The 17,347-nt window shown below is 43.1% G+C and overlaps 1 long non-coding RNA gene across 1 annotated transcript in view; it reads right to left on the bottom strand.

Moving 5' to 3' along the window:
• The window catches only part of LOC117874701, a 52,275-nt gene that overhangs the window by 14,863 nt on the left and 20,065 nt on the right, over window positions 1-17,347 (bottom strand). The window lies entirely within an intron of this gene.

The following is a 17,347-nucleotide window of genomic DNA, read 5'->3' as shown; positions in this document are numbered from 1 at the left end:
ATTATGTAATGATATAAACCATATCGAAATAGGTGACTTTTATTCCGAAATAAGTGTGTTCATGCACAGATTCAGAGACTTGTTCCCAAATAACAAAAAGGTGTGATTTAAAATTAATTTAGTTATTTTAGTGCAAGTTTGTGTTTAAACCAGCTCTTATATTAGTTTAAAACTGGCTTTAGAGCAGTTTTATTTGCACTTCTACATTTACCAATGGAAGACAAAATAATATGAACCTAGCTGAAATCGAATTAAGAGTATCCACACAAGGTTTTGCCTTAACTTAACATCATACCTTTGGTCAAACAAATACAACATTGAGTGTAGGCCAGGCAGAGCCAGCGCAACCCATTAGCCTCTCTAACCCTTCCCAAAACCCTTAGCTCGGCCCTGTGTGCAATGAGATGATCATGGTGACCAGAAAATGATTACATTTAGGGTTAAGAGGTGATGTTGTTTCCTGGGCTAATGTAGGAATTGCTGCGGCTGGCTCTGCTTGTTGACATTTTCAGTCCTGCCTGAAGCAAGGATGGGCCTGGCTGGGATTCACAATAGGCAGCTGTCATGGTACAAGTGTGCCCATGGCAGCTGCAGGAAAACAAACATTCCTCCTCCATCCCCCACCAGTGCTGCTAGAATTGCATGGGAGGGGGTACATCATGCAGCCCCTGCCCTGGCCAGCTGCTCCAGCAATGTGTGAGGAGGAAGAGAGGAAGTAGGACCAAGCTGTTGCTGTCACCTCTCCCCGACTAGTTCCACTCCAGTGTCAAATCTACAGCGCTGGCACTGGGAAAGAGCTGGGAGCCCTGCTCCTCTCTCATCTATCCGGGGAAACCCTCTTTCCCACCCCCCCTCAGTGATTTTTTCTCTCACCTGTTAAACTGCTGTATTCTCATAACTAAATGGTGCCCAGTCACTACTGTGATGGGCTCCTTTGAGGTTTGTGTAACAATAATGATGGGCAATTCTGCAGGATTTGGCCTAATAATGATTAGTAGTAGTTGTATTATGGTAGTGGCTAAAAACCTCAACCAAGCTCAGGGTCGCATTGTGCAAGGCACTGAACAAACATACAGTGAGAGACAGCCCCTGTCCCACAAAGTTTAAAATCTAAATAGACAAGACAGTGGGTAAAAGGAAATATCATTATCCCCTGTATTAGGAGATGATGCCCGAAAACCTGTTCGACTTTTCCAAGTTCAGGGATTGATGCCATTTCTTTTGAGTCCCAGTCTGATGACTTAACTGCAAGACCTGCCTTCCTCTCAGTAATAATAATCAGTGTCTGTACAGCAATCTGAAATGGTAAACAGCTATGTAAGAGCTCTATTTATTACTTTAACAAGTGACACTTTGTTTTATTTGTGCAAATTCATTAGAGAATTTCCTTAAGGGCCTTGCTGACACTGATAAACCCAGATGAATTTGTGGGAATAACTTTTCCCTCCTCTTTGCACAACAGCAGACAGCTGGAGTTATTGAGATACAAATCTTGTGGGTGTGGGTCAAATTTATTCTTTAATTAATCTTGGTGTAACAACTGCATGTTTGTTCTGACATGAGAATCATTTGATGTAAAACCTTTTTGTATCACACCTTCTCAGTGTGGTGATCCTTTCTGATAACTCTTTTAAAAGAATTTCCTTGAGTGATCTGTCCACACCTTTCCCTGTTAGTTCCTCCCAAATGTCACTCTGATGCTCAGGTCACCCTGTTCACTTGAAATTAAAACAAAATCCTAGTCTGAACAAGCTCAGGATAATCAGTGATGTCAATTCTGAACATAAAGCAGTCCCCATGATATTATCAACTCTATTTGTTCCTCCTATCTTTGGAGCAGTATATATTTCACAATGGCACTAAATTTGGCAGGTTTGTATCCTGGTTCTTTATTGTATAAGCCCTGGGGCAAATGACAATGGAATGGAAGCTTGAATGGGCTTGTTTAATAGACAGACTTAATAACGCATCTGCAATACTGCACTAAGGCTGTGTCTATACTAGCCTTTTTTCCCTAGGATTTCCCAGCACCGCAATGGGAAATGCTAGTGTAGAGACAATGCTCAGGCCATGGCTGGCACTTTAATCACTGTGTTATCTAACCTTGCTCAAAGCAGGCCTATGTTATACAGCATTTAGAAGGCTGGCAACTACCTCAGCCCAGTCCACACTAGCACTCTCACATTTGCTACTACCAATGAGCTGTATTTTAGGGAAAACTGGCTAGTGTAGATAAGGCTATGGGGTCTGATCCTGCAGGCATGGGTAATCCTTACTTAGGAGAGCGGTCCCGTTGACTTCATTGACCGATTGCCTGTGTACCAAGGGTGAGGGTCAAACCTCTACGTTTGAAATGTCTTTCCGACATCTTACTTTGTGCTAGCAGGGGGACTGGCTCCATGCCGTGCCGTGCTCTTTATCTGAACAAGCCATAGTCAAGGTAACAATACGATTCCCCAAAAAACTCAAACCGGAAACATTATTCACAGGCACCGCTGATGATACAGTAGCAGCCTGTTTATAGGCCTGATCCTGAGAGGTACTGAGCACCCACAACTCCTGTTGCAGTCAGTGGGAGTTGAGGTCACTCTGCACTTCACAGGATGCTTACAGCACCTTACAGCTTAAAGGCTTAGGATCCGTGATTTTAATGCTGTGAATACAGCTAGAGGGCTTGGCAACTGGAGTATGTTCTTATACATCTAAATTGACATCTATTTTAAATTATAAGAAGACTTTTATTTAGAAAGTAACACACACACACAAGCGCTTAGGGCGCTGAACAACAATCACAAACCCAATTTCTCATTCATTAATAAAAGAACAGCCTGACCTCAACAGACAAGGTGGGTAAATAAAGACAACATAATAAAACAGCAGCAGCCTCAGTGGCAGTCATTTCAAAACACCTCCTCAGAAAACAATACATTTTTAGGTTTGTTTGTTTTTTTTAAATGTGGAGAGATTAAGTCAGCCAGATTTCAGGAGACAGCAAGTTCCACCATGTTGGGGCTGCTACGGCAACAGTTTGATCACCTACTGACTTCAGGCATGATAGTGGAACCAAATACCATATGGTTTGAGAGTGCAAAATCCCCTCTGGGGAGGCTCAAGGAGGGGGTCTCAAATATAACCAGAGCCAACCCCACTCAGAGCTACCTAGTCCAATAAGGCTAATTTAGACTGAATCCACTACTCAATATGATCCCGATATCTTAAACCCTTTCTGGCAATGGTGATGCTGCATTCTGAGCAAGCTGCAAATCAGCTTCCCTGATAACCCAGTGAAGAGGGAATTGCACCAGTCAAGGTCAGGAGGCTGTGCATTGCCACCTCCAGGTCGTCACGAGATAAATTGCATAGCTGAAAAACCACAAAAAGGGCCAGATCCTCTGCTGGTGCAAACTGGCTCATTTCACTTCCATGGAGCTATGCCAATGTACAGCAGCTGAAAACCTGGCTCAAAACATATTCTTTATTTGTACAACTTGGTTTATTGTCCAACCTTCAATTTCACAGATATACCAGAAAAGGATCTGATCTGTATTTCCCCTCTGGATGTGTTACGGTAAGACCTTTAGCTGGACACATGTACCAGAGAAGTGTGCGTATACAGAGAGGGAGACTATATGTATTCTAAAATGCTCAGTTTGCAATGGTGCCATTTTTACACTGAACAACAGCACAGCATCACTATCAATTTCCCCATCCCAGTCTGCTAAAAAACAACCGATACTAACTGCATACCAGAAATACCAAGTCCCCACAAAGCCTCTGCTGTATAGAGTCTCTTTTTTGTCTGATTCACTAGATCTTTGGCAGCACTCCAAGTTTTTTTTTGGGGGGGGGGGGGGACTTCCTGAGCATACCAACAGCCTCATTTTGATCTGTGATACTGAGCACTCATTTCCACTTCACAGACTGTGCTGAGCAGTGCCATAGAGAGACAAATCCCAGAAGTGGAAGAAGAGCGGAGTGGGGAGGAAAGATGAAAGCAGAAAAGAGCTGCATTTATTAAGCTGTTTTTCTTTCAGTGAAAAGCGGCATTTATCAGTGATTTCATATATCATGTGAGAGGTGGCTTCCTGCCAATTTCCAGGGATCCAAACAACCCACTGACATCATATGCTAAATATAGAACAGCCCTTGCTTTAGGTGAATAAATAATGCAGCTGCAAAGGCATAGGTCTTCAGTTACACATTTATTATGATCAGGCTGTCAGGTTCTTATAATCAAAAGAATAATGTCCAGTCCAATAAGGAATGATTGGCAAAGAACTCAAAACAATTACAGACAATAGCTGATCACACCAGTCTGCTGCTGATTTCCATGCCACTGAAATTATAGGTGGCTGTAAACCATGTTCTAGCTTTTCAACCCAGATCTGCTGTGTCCCTCCCTTTTCCTTCAAGCCGGGCTGTAAAGATGAAAGTGGTTGGAGAGGTTATGAACAAAGAACATTGCCAAAAATGTGAAAACTTCATTAGCTCTTGCTGGGGAAGGGGGAGAGACGGGGGAAGATATGATCAAATTATGCCAGCAGTAAAATAGCAGCCTCTGTGTATGTAACTGCTTTAGTGCAAGAGGCTTTCCAAACTCATTCAGAGACAATTTTTAATTGATGCCATCCAGTGCTAATCACTCTTGATTCCTCTAATATTTTTATTTAAGGGCACCTGTATCTAACAAGTTGTTAACCAAGAGCTGTAGTTGGCAATCTGGTAGCTAGGTGATGTCCCTGAAACCACCTGAAGAAGGATTAAGATTCATAATAAAATCTAACCAATATTTTCTCCCTTCAGATCGAAAGCATCATCAGATAGGAGGGACAGCCTCTGAAACCATTCTTAATGAGGGAAAATGGAAAAGGAGAGCAAGAAATAAGAGGACAATGCACCATAAGAGCTGCCGCAAGGTGTTGGATCAATGACAACATCTGCATGAATTCTTTTTTTACACAGTCTTGGATACAACAGAGGTTGTTACTATGGAAACTGGTGTAAAAGCATCACACAGAAGGGAGAAGGCTAGAACAAAAGATGAAAAGTAAGAAAGATAAAATTTTAGATCACACATAAGAACACAATGAAATGACATCATCCAGGCTCATTGTTTGCATCAGGGCTCTATAACACATTGTGGTTTCTGCTCTGGACTGCTGAATGAAGAACTGTTATATTTGTGAATGATAAAGAATGCAGTAAAATTTGAGTTCAGGAATTATCATCACCATTCCGTAATAAACAGAAGCATTTAATACCATGCAGCTGTGGATTCATCATGCAGTGTGAGAAATATTGTGCCAATGATCGTAATATTCTCAGAAAGTTATAATGACTCATGCTTTTATCGCTATTAAGAAGCAAAGTGAAAATAATTTTACACACATTTGATCTTTTGGGTATTGACAAGCCTTTCATATAAGAAAAATATGGCCTAATTTTCAAGTGTGTTGAGCACCCACAGCTCATACAGAATTCAAAGGGATTTGCAGATACTCAGCACTTCTGAAAATCAGAACATATATTTTGAGTCAGAAAGTCTCATCAATTTCCAAAATATCAAAGATGCATAAAATTATTTGCACTTTGCTTCTTAATTAGGGCCTGATACTATTCAGAGCTCAGCACCTCCAAAAGCGTGCTGAGAATCATCAGCACCCATTTATTATAGTCCTGAATCAGGACAATATTTAAGCATGTACTTAAGTGCTTACCTGAGTGGGAGCTGAGTTAGATGAGAATCTCTGAAAAGAATCAGTGTACATATTTAGGTCCCTTGATATAAATGTACGTACCTAGATTTTAGGCACGTGAGTTCAAAGTTCTTGGCCTCAGCATTTGGCTGGATCAGACTCTGAGTTTGCACAGAAGACTAATGAGTAAAGAAAAGTTGTAACTTAGATGCTGCTCATACCTGGTAAATAGAAAAGAAAGTGCATGTGCAGGCTATCGTCAGAGGGAAGGGGGAGGATGGGCATCAAAATGCTGGTGTGTGGAGCCTGCTGTACATAGGAGACTTGCATCATTATTCCAGTCACAGCACCATCAGTAAAGGTAGAAGGGTAAACCCAAAGGAACACATTTCTTATGACTGAGAAACTTTCAGCGTGCTCACTGCACTAGAATAATGATCAGTAAATGCTGAACTCAGCCAGAGTGTAACAACTGTCAGTGCCATTGTTGAATCCTGTCACTAGACATGTGCTGGGACTGAAAGTCCCAAACATGTAGCTATCCATAGATACTGCCAGGATACCATTTGGTAACTGACAGCCCACACTTTTGCTCTGGGCCAAGTAAAACATGTGACCAATTGTTTTCACACTTGTGATCAGGCTCCCCCAGCCTCTGGATGGCCATCAAGCAAGTGCAAAGTACACTTGTGACAGATCTTGCAATCCTAGGGAGTATCTCTGGGGACAACTTCTGTGTATTGTTGTAGGCTAGAGATTGTATTCTACTCCTTGGGGGGTGGGTTATTTCAGCTCCTCCAGCAACTAAAAACAGTTGAGGGAGAGGGGGGTTGATTACTGCAGTCCCTGGGATTTTAAACAGCTCCAGAGAAGTATCACCCTGGGGGCTAGTTTGCATATACTGGTCCAAACAGGTGCCAGAGGCCAAGGAGACAAAGAACTGACTTCTTTTTGATTCAGTAAACAGACCTGACCTTTGGTCCAAAGATTGGCCCAATCCTGCATTGTCTCTATGGGATTGAAGGGGAGCTACTAGTAAAGTATTTAGATCCTGGTTTTGTTATATATGTTTTCTCTGTATGCTTTTATCCTGGAATAAATGTACTTTGCTCTGGAACAGCTGTGTGGTCCCTGATATGTCACTGTCCTTCCAGAGAAACTAAAGATCAGAGGGATTGTTTGACCTGCTGGAGATAATCAGTGAGTCCCAGGGGACTGCAGTCTAAAACCCCTGGTCAGGAGGGACAGGGACACAAACCCCTGCCCACAGAGAGGTGATGGCTGGAGGCCTGAGCAATTCCTGGAGCTGACCATGCAAAGGGCCAGAGATACAGTTACCCTGAAACTGAGACAGCACTTATACAAGCAGCACAGCAGGAGCACAAACAAATAGGGAGAAATAGTATGAAATGGTCTGTGGTGCAGGGTCTGGCTAGTCTGAGACCCTAGTTTGAAGACACAGGCAAAAGGAACAGAGAATGAGTGGAGAGGAGGGGCTGCAGGCCAAGGATAAAGTAACAGCCTCCAACAACCACTATTGTTACTAGGGATATTGCTGACAGCTGTTTGATATCAGGACATCAGCATATAAAGGAACCTAAGTGAACACGTAGGTAGCAGAGACATATGATTTCCACAAGGAACTGACTAACCTGACACCTCAGAAAGAGTGGATCAAATCATTACCTGAAAAATTACCTCAGATGTGCCTGTAGCTTGGACAAGTCAAAGTTACTTTATTGGCATGACTACAATGCATGCATTGCCAAAGCTAATATATAATACAAATTAAATGATATACTAAGTATTGTCTCATCCTCATCCAACACTAATATTGTAAAATGAAGAACCCTGGCCTCCTTCCTTTTAAAAAAAAAAAAAAAAAAAAAGCATGAGAAGAGCCAAAAAAGAGCAGCTAGAAGAAAAAAGTGATTCTACACTGTGCTGGACATTGTCTTGACTAGAGAAAGCGGTTGATTTCCGGTTGGACTTAACTAATCCATGCAGGGTAAAATCCTGTACCTCCATTTAGCTGGTCAAGTTGTAACTGAGACTCCTGTCTTTTTTATGTTCTAGCTTAGACAAGAGCATAGGGTACAACTTAACTAGCTAAAATATTGCTTAAGAGTTTACACTAGGAAAAAGGTTGAGTGGAGGTTGGGTTTTGCTAGCACTCATTAGCTAAACCTGACCTAAACTCAAGTGCTTTTCCTACTGCAGACAAAGCCATTGTGGACTTTGTTTCTCTTAAGGGATCCATTGCTATCCTAATCTACACTATGCTAAGCAGCAATCATATGCCATTTTCAAGCTTAGAGGGAGTTGAAGTTGGATCAAAAGTAGCATATATGCAATCACAATATTTACTTGTATTAGCTACTTAACCAGTTAGAAGCCAGATCTTTTGTGAGACAGGCCAGTAACAAACACCTATCATTGCTGCAGAGGTTAGATGAGGCCATCTATTGTCATTTGCTTTAGTGGCCTGAGAAAAAGCACCAGGTGTTTGAACTAAACCCAAGTGTCATCCCTTAGGCCCCTTCCTATTTCCACCACTCATCTTCCCTTCATAAGCCTATAAGGTTTTCTCTCCAGGTCAGACTGTTGACGTATCCAGTCCCACCTTGTATGGTGCATGACTCCCTTCACCAAGAGAGAAAGACTGTATATACTTTGAGACTCTATGCTCTCTAGGGCAAGGATAGTCTCTTCCTCTTTGTAAGCCATCTAACTTACATTTTGGGCACTGCCATGATCTAAATAACAACAACCTGTTCCTTCCCTTTCTGTCAGCTCAGTCCTTTGCCTTCCCTCCCTTCTAACCCATACTTTAACCCTTCCCTTAATCTACTCTGACCCATTTCTCTCCCTTTGTCCCTCCACCCGCTCTACTCTCCTGGGATGCCTTGGAGCTCCTTCTAGTCTGAGAGGCTCCAAATTGCGTTGCACACCTGAAGGAAGCACTGTGTAATGCAGGATTTCTACAATGCAGGGATCAGCTGGCATCTGGACTTTCATTTGTTCAGCAAAGGTAGGGATCATTTGAGGGAGGTCTGAAGAATGGGTGAAGCACAGTAGAATTCTTTACTTCAACTTAAAAAAAAAAAAGATGATGGTGATTTGGGTTGAGTTTTGATCAACAGGACAGGTGACGTTTGGGTCAGATCACGTATTTATTGAACCAGTTTATGCAGCTTCAGATGAGATTTGCCAGGACCCAGCTGAACAATTAAAGTAAACCTTGCCTAAGTCACAGGCCTTGGTTAACATAGCCCAATTAAAGCCCTGCCTTCCATGAATAAAATTAATCACTCACTGATTCCTTAATCAGCCTTATCCTCGGAGGTGTAAATTACAGTGACAGATGTATAATCAGGGAAGTCTTCCAAATTAATCTTAAAAAAAAAAAATTTTTTTAAAAAGGAAGGATCTCAATGCTGGCTGCACTAAGCAAGGCCCTTCTATCTATAACAAGCACAACAGCAGCACTAATAGTGCCAGGCAAAACCAAGCTGAGAAATGGCCAAGTCTGAGAAGTAAGCCATTTTTTTCTAAAGCTAGTAGCAGCTGACTAGACCAGCTATCATTCTTAATCATTAAATTGTCTTCCACTGGAATAGCCCACTCCTGCAGGGTTCTGAATACTCTCTACAAAGCACTTCAACTCAGATTTTTAAAGGTATTTAGGTGCCTGACTCCAATTAAACCACACTGATCTTTAAGCACATTGTGTTCAGTGGGAGTTGAGGACACGCAGCAACTCCCAGAATTGGGCTCAGAGAGGGCTCACCTGACATCAATAGGACTACGCATGTGCTTAAACATAAGCATGTATTTAAGTGCTTTGCTTCATCGAGACATGAGTGCTCAGCACCTTGCAGGATCCAGCATAGAGGAAACAGATGGATCTCCTTCAGACGGCTCGCTCTGGCATGAGAAGAAAAGAACTACATTATCCAGACAGCATATTGGTTTTGTTGCTGCTGCTGGATCTGGCCTTGATGCTTTCAGTGAAACTGCTGGAATTTTGCTGGTATCTTGTGCACTTCCAGTTATTCCTAGAAGATATTGTCCTCCAACAGATGGAGTTGGAAGCTGAAAGGAGAGGAAGGATAATGCTGCAGCTTCCGAAATGTTGCCATATCTTCCCAAAATTTCTGCAACCAAACATGGTCACCTCCTTTTAAGAGCTAGTGTTCCACTTTTTCAAAGGTGATGTACCTGGTACATGACACAGCCCTGACGATGGGTTTGCCCATTGTATACAGTATGCACAAAGTGGTTAAAGCGTCCATCCAGTGACTAATATCTGCATAGGATGTAAGAATAATTTATTTTATTCTGTCCTGGAAATGTGGAATTAAATAATTTTGTAAATACATATTTAATAAAATAGGAAATCTAAGTTAACAGAGTTTCAAGTTTAAGATTTAAAACTCAAAATTGGATTCATTTAAAAGAATTCTTTAGTTAAAGCTCCGCACTACATGAGAGTTTTGGGTGTGCTAGGAGTACAGGATTGGGCCTAGCATGCTGTTTAATGTAGATACTGCTTTATAATGTGAAATAAAAATAAAATGGTTTCTAGAAAATGTTAATATTTAATGATATAATTAAGCCTTATTAATGTAACGGTCTTTATTTTGCAAATTAAAATTTCACAAGAATTCATCAGACCTTTAATTTTTATTACTTACTCAGGGAGTCTGTCATACTTATTTGTTATGTATCTTCATAAACATTTGATTGATGTTAAATGTTTCACATTAAAAAAAATCAGTTTATATTTTAGTTGTCATAGCCATGTGGAAATATTATTAATACGAGTCAGTATTTATAATGTGCATTAGTTCTTAATATTTCTTTTGATATTTTTATTGCCATATAGGACAAATATAGTTCATTACAGATGAAAAATGGTTTAATCTTGAGGTTCTTTACAATGATCTTGTAAAACAATTAGTTTTTAATGCTACTTTGGTTCTGCTTCCACTGCATGCTTCCCTGCTCCTTTTCTTTCCTTTTGCTACTATGTCTACTTTCCTCCATGTAGCCTCCTACTCCTGGAACCCCCTTCCCGAATGCAGTCCACTGGCTGTAGTGCCCTTCTCTTCTCCTTCAAGCCCTGCCTTAAAACATGTATCTTCATGACACCTATAAATCCAAAAATGAAATAAAAACATCTCTAACATTGAAATAATAAGGGGTAGAGATTTGTAACAAGTTAGCAGTTTCTAGGCTCCTCTGTTGAGCCACCCTAAGCTCAGGACCTAGATCCCTGCAGAAAGATGCAGGTAGTTACTGTTGACTGTGACCGGTGGATCTTTGCTCCAGGAAGCATAGAAGAGGGAGAAGGAATCGGGGGCAGAAGTAATTCGGGCTGGGATAGATGAGGTTCTGCAGGGAACCCCTAGGTCCAGCCAAATTTGAGGAAAAAGTTCAGCTCAGATTTATGTATTGTTATTTGAGTTACCCATTCAGCCAAACATCCACATAAATTGGACTACATGCAGTGTGTTTGGAGCAGGATGGGAATACTTACATTCCAACTTTAGTTTAGCAACACTATCTAATTGTGGAACAGAGATGTGGGCCCTGCTAACCAAAGCAAGATATTATTGTTCTAAACCTTCCTCCTCTTTTCCTCTTTTTTTATAATCACTTGCCATGCTCTGTCTCAACGTAAGGCTTGTTCCTCCAAAACTTCACTTGTACATGGAGCCCATACTCTAGCGTGTAAGTCACACTGAAAAAAAATAGACTGCTCACATAAGGCTTGAGGATCAGGCCTTTGGACTATCACTTTTGGGGGAAGGCAGCATGGGCCTGATCCTGGACACTTACAGATGCTAGTATCAGAGGGGTAGCCGTGTTAGTCTGAATCTGTAAAGAGCAACAGAGGGTCCTGTGGCACCTTTGAGACTTACAGAAGTATAGGGAGCATAAGCTTTCGTGGGTAAGAACCTCACTTCTTCAGATGCAAGTAATGGAAATCTCCAGAGGCATGTATAAATCAGTGTGGAGATAACGAGGTTAGTTCAATCAGGGAGGGTGAGGTGCTCTGCTAGCAGTTGAGGTGTGAACACCAAGGGAGGAGAAACTGCTTCTATAGTTGGATAGCCATTCACAGTCTTTGTTTAATCCTGATCTGATGGTGTCAAATTTGCAAATGAACTGGAGCTCAGCAGTTTCTCTTTGAAGTCTGATCCTGAAGTTTTTTTGCTGTAAGATGGCTACCTTTACATCTGCTATTGTGTGGCCAGGGAGGTTGAAGTGTTCTCCTACAGGTTTTTGTATATTGCCATTCCTGATATCTGACTTGTGTCCATTTATCCTCTTGTGTAGTGACTGTCCAGTATGGCCAATGTACATAGCAGAGGGGCATTGCTGGCATATGATGGCATATATAACATTGGTGGACGTGCAGGTGAATGAGCCAGTGATGTTGTAGCTGATCTGGTTAGGTCCTGTGATGGTGTTGCTGGTGTAGATATGTGGGCAGAGTTGGCATCGAGGTTTGTTGCATGGGTTGGTTCCTGAGTTAGAGTTGTTATGGTGCGGTGCGTGGTTGCTGGTGAGAATATGCTTAAGGTTGGCAGGTTGTCTGTGGGCGAGGACTGGCCTGCCTCCCAAGGTCTGTGAAAGTGAGGGATCATTGTCCAGGATGGGTTGTAGATCACTGATGATGCATTGGAGAGGTTTAAGCTGAGGACTGTAGGTGATGGCCAGTGGAGTTCTGTTGGTTTCTCTTCTGGGCCTGTCTTGTAGCAGGAGGCTTCTGGGTACACGTCTGGCTCTGTTGATTTGTTTCTTTATTTCCTTGTGTGGGTATCGTAGTTTTGAGAATGCTTGGTGAAGATCTTGTAGGTGTTGGTCTCTGTCTGAGGGGTTGGAGCAGATGCGATTGTACCTCAGTGCTTGGCTGTAGACAATGGATCGTGTGGTGTGACCGGGGTGGAAGCTGGAGGCATGAAGGTAGGCATAGCGGTCGGTGGGTTTTCGGTATAGGGTGGTGTTAATATGGCCATCGCTTATTTGTACGGTGGTGTCGAGGAAGTGGACCTCCCGTGTAGATTGGTCCAGGCTGAGGTTGATGGTGGGGTGGAAGCTGTTGAAATCATGGTGGAATTCTTCCAGGGTCTCCTTCCCATGGATCCAGATGATGAAGATGTCATCAATATAGCGTAGGTAGAGAAGGGGCATGAGTGGACGAGAGCTGAGGAAGCGTTGTTCCAGGTCAGCCATAAAAATGTTGGCATATTGTGGGGCCATAGCGGTGCCACTGGTCTGGAGGTATATATTGTCACCAAAAAAGGTAGAACAGACCTATTTTGGAGTGAGAGTGGGGCAATGCAAATTAAGTAGGCATGGCTTTGAAGGGCGTGACAGCACAGACATTTATACCCATGGCGTTCAGGTTTATAGGTATCAAGGTGAATTTTCAAGTCCTGATTATTATTATTACTAGTCTGTCAAGCAACTTTCACATGCATGTTGCTGTGTAAATAAAAATCATAACAACAACGTTATATGTTCCATGACAGCCCAGAATTCTGGAAACCTCTCTGATCTAAAGTGGCCTGTGGGAGCTGACTTACAATGTTTACTGTATGAAGTATTTCTATACTGTCACATAGCTACCCATGCTTTGAAAATACGTATTTTATAAGTATGTGTAGTGCTATGTGATCATAGAATGAAAGACTCTAAATGCCTATGTACAAAGGCCAAAGTTACTCATAGAAGTTAGGTGCAGTATTTCCTTCAATTTCAAGTGCCCCTTTCGCTTGCTTTTTCAAATGAACTGGATTCTCTTTTTTAAGAGTTGCATGCCAACCCACTTTAAATCAAGCAACTGCTGTGTGGTTTAGATTAGAAGCACCACGCTCATTGCTGTATGTATTTGGGACGTAATGTCTCACAAGTGGTACATATACAGTGCTTATATTCATACAGCTACTCCTGACCACCACAGAGACCCTATGCTACCTGCATTGGCATTCTAGAGAAAAGAGGAGAGGGCAAATTTTGACAACTTGTCCACCAATTTTACTTATCATATTGTGCCATACTAATCATGGTGTATGCACACAGTCACTATTGTTTCCAGTTCTGGTTGGGTACTGTTTGTCATGTATGCTAGGGCTTTGCCTGCAGTAAACAAATTAGGACCCGGAAGTCTCTGACAGCGGAAGAGAAGGTGTTAAAAATGTCTGAATCCTGTCTGCACTACAACTTCCACTGGTGGAACTGTACAGTGGAGCATTACAGCTCCCAATTTTCCTAGCATAGATGCAGGCAGTCCTCCTGTCAATGCAGCTTTGCTTGCCTAGTTTCCACTGCGAGAGGTCCAAAAAGCTTCATTAAGTTTACATGGGGTCTGTAGTGGGGTGAACACCTGCTTCGGCCCTGAAGGGGTTGGAAAGGCCCTACAGAGGGCTGGGGCTGGGCAAGGTAAAATCCTGGCTGATTGGGGGAAGTGGCTGCAGCTGGGCCATGGCCCAATCAGGCCTCAGCTGCCCTGTATAAAGAGGCTGGGAGCCAGGAGCTCAACAGAGTCTTTTTCTCTGTGTTCAGAGAGAGGGGCCTGGCTGCAGAGAGATAGAGTACCTGAGTGGAGCAGGGCTGGGGAGAGGCTGGGGAGCTCCAGCCTAGATAGCCCCAGGCTGTGGCCTAGTAGGAGGCCAAGGGGTACTGGGAGTTGCAGAGGGCAGCCCACGGGTAGGCCAAGGCAGCAGGTCCAAATGCAACCTTGCCTGTGATGAGTGGCCTATACTGCAGTCCACCCCAGGGAACAGGGGCTAGTTGGCAACTGGCAGTGGCCTTATTCTGAGGCGAGGTAGGGATAGCGGGTGGGGGTTCCCCAGGGAGGGGAGACCCTAGTACTGAGGGGTGTACTGCCAGGGGGCAGCACCCCAGATATAAGAACAGCGGGGTCCGGGAGGGACACAAGGGCCAGAGGACAGGTGGATCACCAACCTGCATGGGGTGCTCCAGGATGCTGGAAAAGCTAATTCCCAGAAGAGACCAGCAGGAGGTGCCGCAGGGGTGAGTCCACTCCTCTACAGGGTCCAATACTCCATTGCCTCGCATCTTGTATAGTCATTTACACCAGTGCAAGGTAAATGTAAAACCCTACCAACCTCAGAATGGGAGGGTTTCACACCCACTTTGCACTGGTGTAAACAACTATACCAGGTGAAGGACCATGGTGAGTGAGTGAGGACTATGGTGACAGGGCCACACCAGGTCTCCAAACATCCTTTCAATCAATCATAGCTGCAGGAAGCAAACATATGGTGCCAAATCTATATTAATTAGGCAATAGTAATGCCAATAAATTTTTCTTCACTTTAAACACATGCCACTTTTTCTGAAATGTGACAGCTTGGCAGCCAGATTTCCTACCCCTCTGTTACAGCACCACATCCTAGGGCTTTAAGTTTATTTAGCATTTTCTTTTTATTTTATCAAGGTGAGCTGACAGCACACTGTAACAAAAGGCTTGCACTCACATTATCATTATCTGTAACTTGCCAACTGACTTATCAAATAGGCAGAGATAATCTAACTGAACTTGTAAAGATTTAAGTGCTGGAGGTAAAAGCAACTGTCTTTCTAAGTGAATGCTTGCTATCAGGAATTTATACTGATTTTCATTATGGTTCCATATACTACAGGCACATACCAAATGTGGCATTCCAAAGAGGTGGTTTTCCAAGAGGTCTGATTTGGAGAAGGGACTGAACAGCGAAGTTGCAAAGTTTGCAGATAATACAAAATTATTCAAGATAGTTAAGTCCAAAGCTGACTGTGAAGAGTTACAAGGGGATCTCACAAAACTGGGTGGCTGGTCAACAAAATGGCAGATGAAATTCAACATTGATAAGTGCAAAGTAATGCACATTGGAAAACATAATCCCAACCATACATATATAAAGATGGGTTCTAAATTAGCTATTACCATTCAAGAAAGAGATCTAGGAGTCACCATGGATTTAGCTCAGTGCACAGCAGCGGTCAAAAGGGCTAACAGAATGTTAGGAATCATTAGAAAGGGGATAGATAGTAACACAGAAAATATCCTAATGCCACTATATAAATCCATGGTGCACCCACACTTTGAATACTGTGTCCAGTTCTGGTGGTCCTATCTTTAAAAGGATATAGTGGAACTGGAAAAGGTTCAGAGAAGGGCAGCAAAGATGATCAAGGGTAGGAACAGCCTCCATAGTAGGAGAAAGTAAAAAGATTAGGGATGTTCATCTTAGAAAATGGCCAGCTATGGGAGGAGGTGATAGAGGTCTATAAAATCATAAATGATCTGGAAAAAGGGAATACAGAAGAATTATTTACCCTTTCTCACAATACAAAAACCATAAGTCACCTGATGAAATTAAAAGACAGCAGATTTAATACAAACAAGAGGAAGTTCTTTTTCCACACAACACACAATTAATCTGTGGAACTCATTGCCATGGGATGTTGTGATGGCCACAAGTATAACAGGGCTCAAAAAAAGAACTATATAAGTTCAAAGAACTATATAATATAACAGGGCTCAAAAAAAGAACTATACAGTTCCATCAATGGCTATTAGCCAAGATGGTCAGGGACATAACTCCATGCTCGGGGTGACCCTAAACTCTGACTGCTGGAAAATGGGAGAGGAAGACAGCGGTGCATCATTCCAACTGCCCTGTTCTGTACACTCTCCCAGAAGCTCTGGTGCTGGCCGCTGTCGGAGACAACATACTGGGCTAGATGGATCCAGGGCCGGCTCCAGGCATCAGACGAGAAAGCATGTGCCTGGGGCGGCACATTGTAAGGAGTGGCATTCTGGCCAATTTTGGGGTGGCCAACCCAGCTCTGTAGGGGCACGAACTAGCGATCCCCGCCGTTCACCGCCGGGCTCCCCGGGACGTGCCACTCCCCGCTGCCTGCACTGGCCTCCGTCTCCCGCGCCACTCTGAGCCCGCCTGGCCGAGCTGCCTTTAAGGAGCGGCTGAGCCAGCACCTCCTGCAGCCACCGTGGGCTCTGCCTGCCTGGCCAGAAGTGGCACCCCAAGGCCGGAGGGCTGCCCACTGGCAGAGCCCCCTTGACTGCCCTCCACGCGCTCCATGCGGCTGCCAGTTTTTTTTGCTTTGGCAGTCTGGCCGCCGTTTTGGGGGGGGTTTTATGCCTGGGGTGGCAAAAAAAGCTAGAGCCGGCCCTGGATGGACCATTAGTCTGACCCAGTATGGTAGCTTTTATGTTCTTATGTTGGTTGAACTGATATTTAGCAAATTGTTTTCTTCCTGGAGTTGATACAGGAATTTTCAGGCTGTGGGAGAATGGATAAAATGTGCAAGTCTTGTATACATTTTCATTATCACAGTTATTATGCACACAGAATCACTACAAATGTAGTTGTTGAAACAGTACAGAATATGTGTTGTCCCAACTCTTTCCAGACTGTGATGGTCACTTTGTCTGATACCATGAATCCAAGATTTAGATAGGTGGGGGTGGAGGGAATAACCCCCTGCTTCAAATTGGTACTGCAACCTCTGCTAAAGGACGAGCACAGTAGTATCCTTTTCAAAGCTAGTTCTTTAGCACTTGTTAGTCATGGATCTCAAAGTGCTCTTGCCATGGTAGGAAAGCAGTG

Source organism: Trachemys scripta, chromosome 3 (assembly GCF_013100865.1).
Source record: "Trachemys scripta elegans isolate TJP31775 chromosome 3, CAS_Tse_1.0, whole genome shotgun sequence".
Classification (NCBI taxonomy): domain Eukaryota; kingdom Metazoa; phylum Chordata; order Testudines; family Emydidae; genus Trachemys; species Trachemys scripta.
This window is presented reverse-complemented; position numbering and strand designations above follow the sequence as displayed.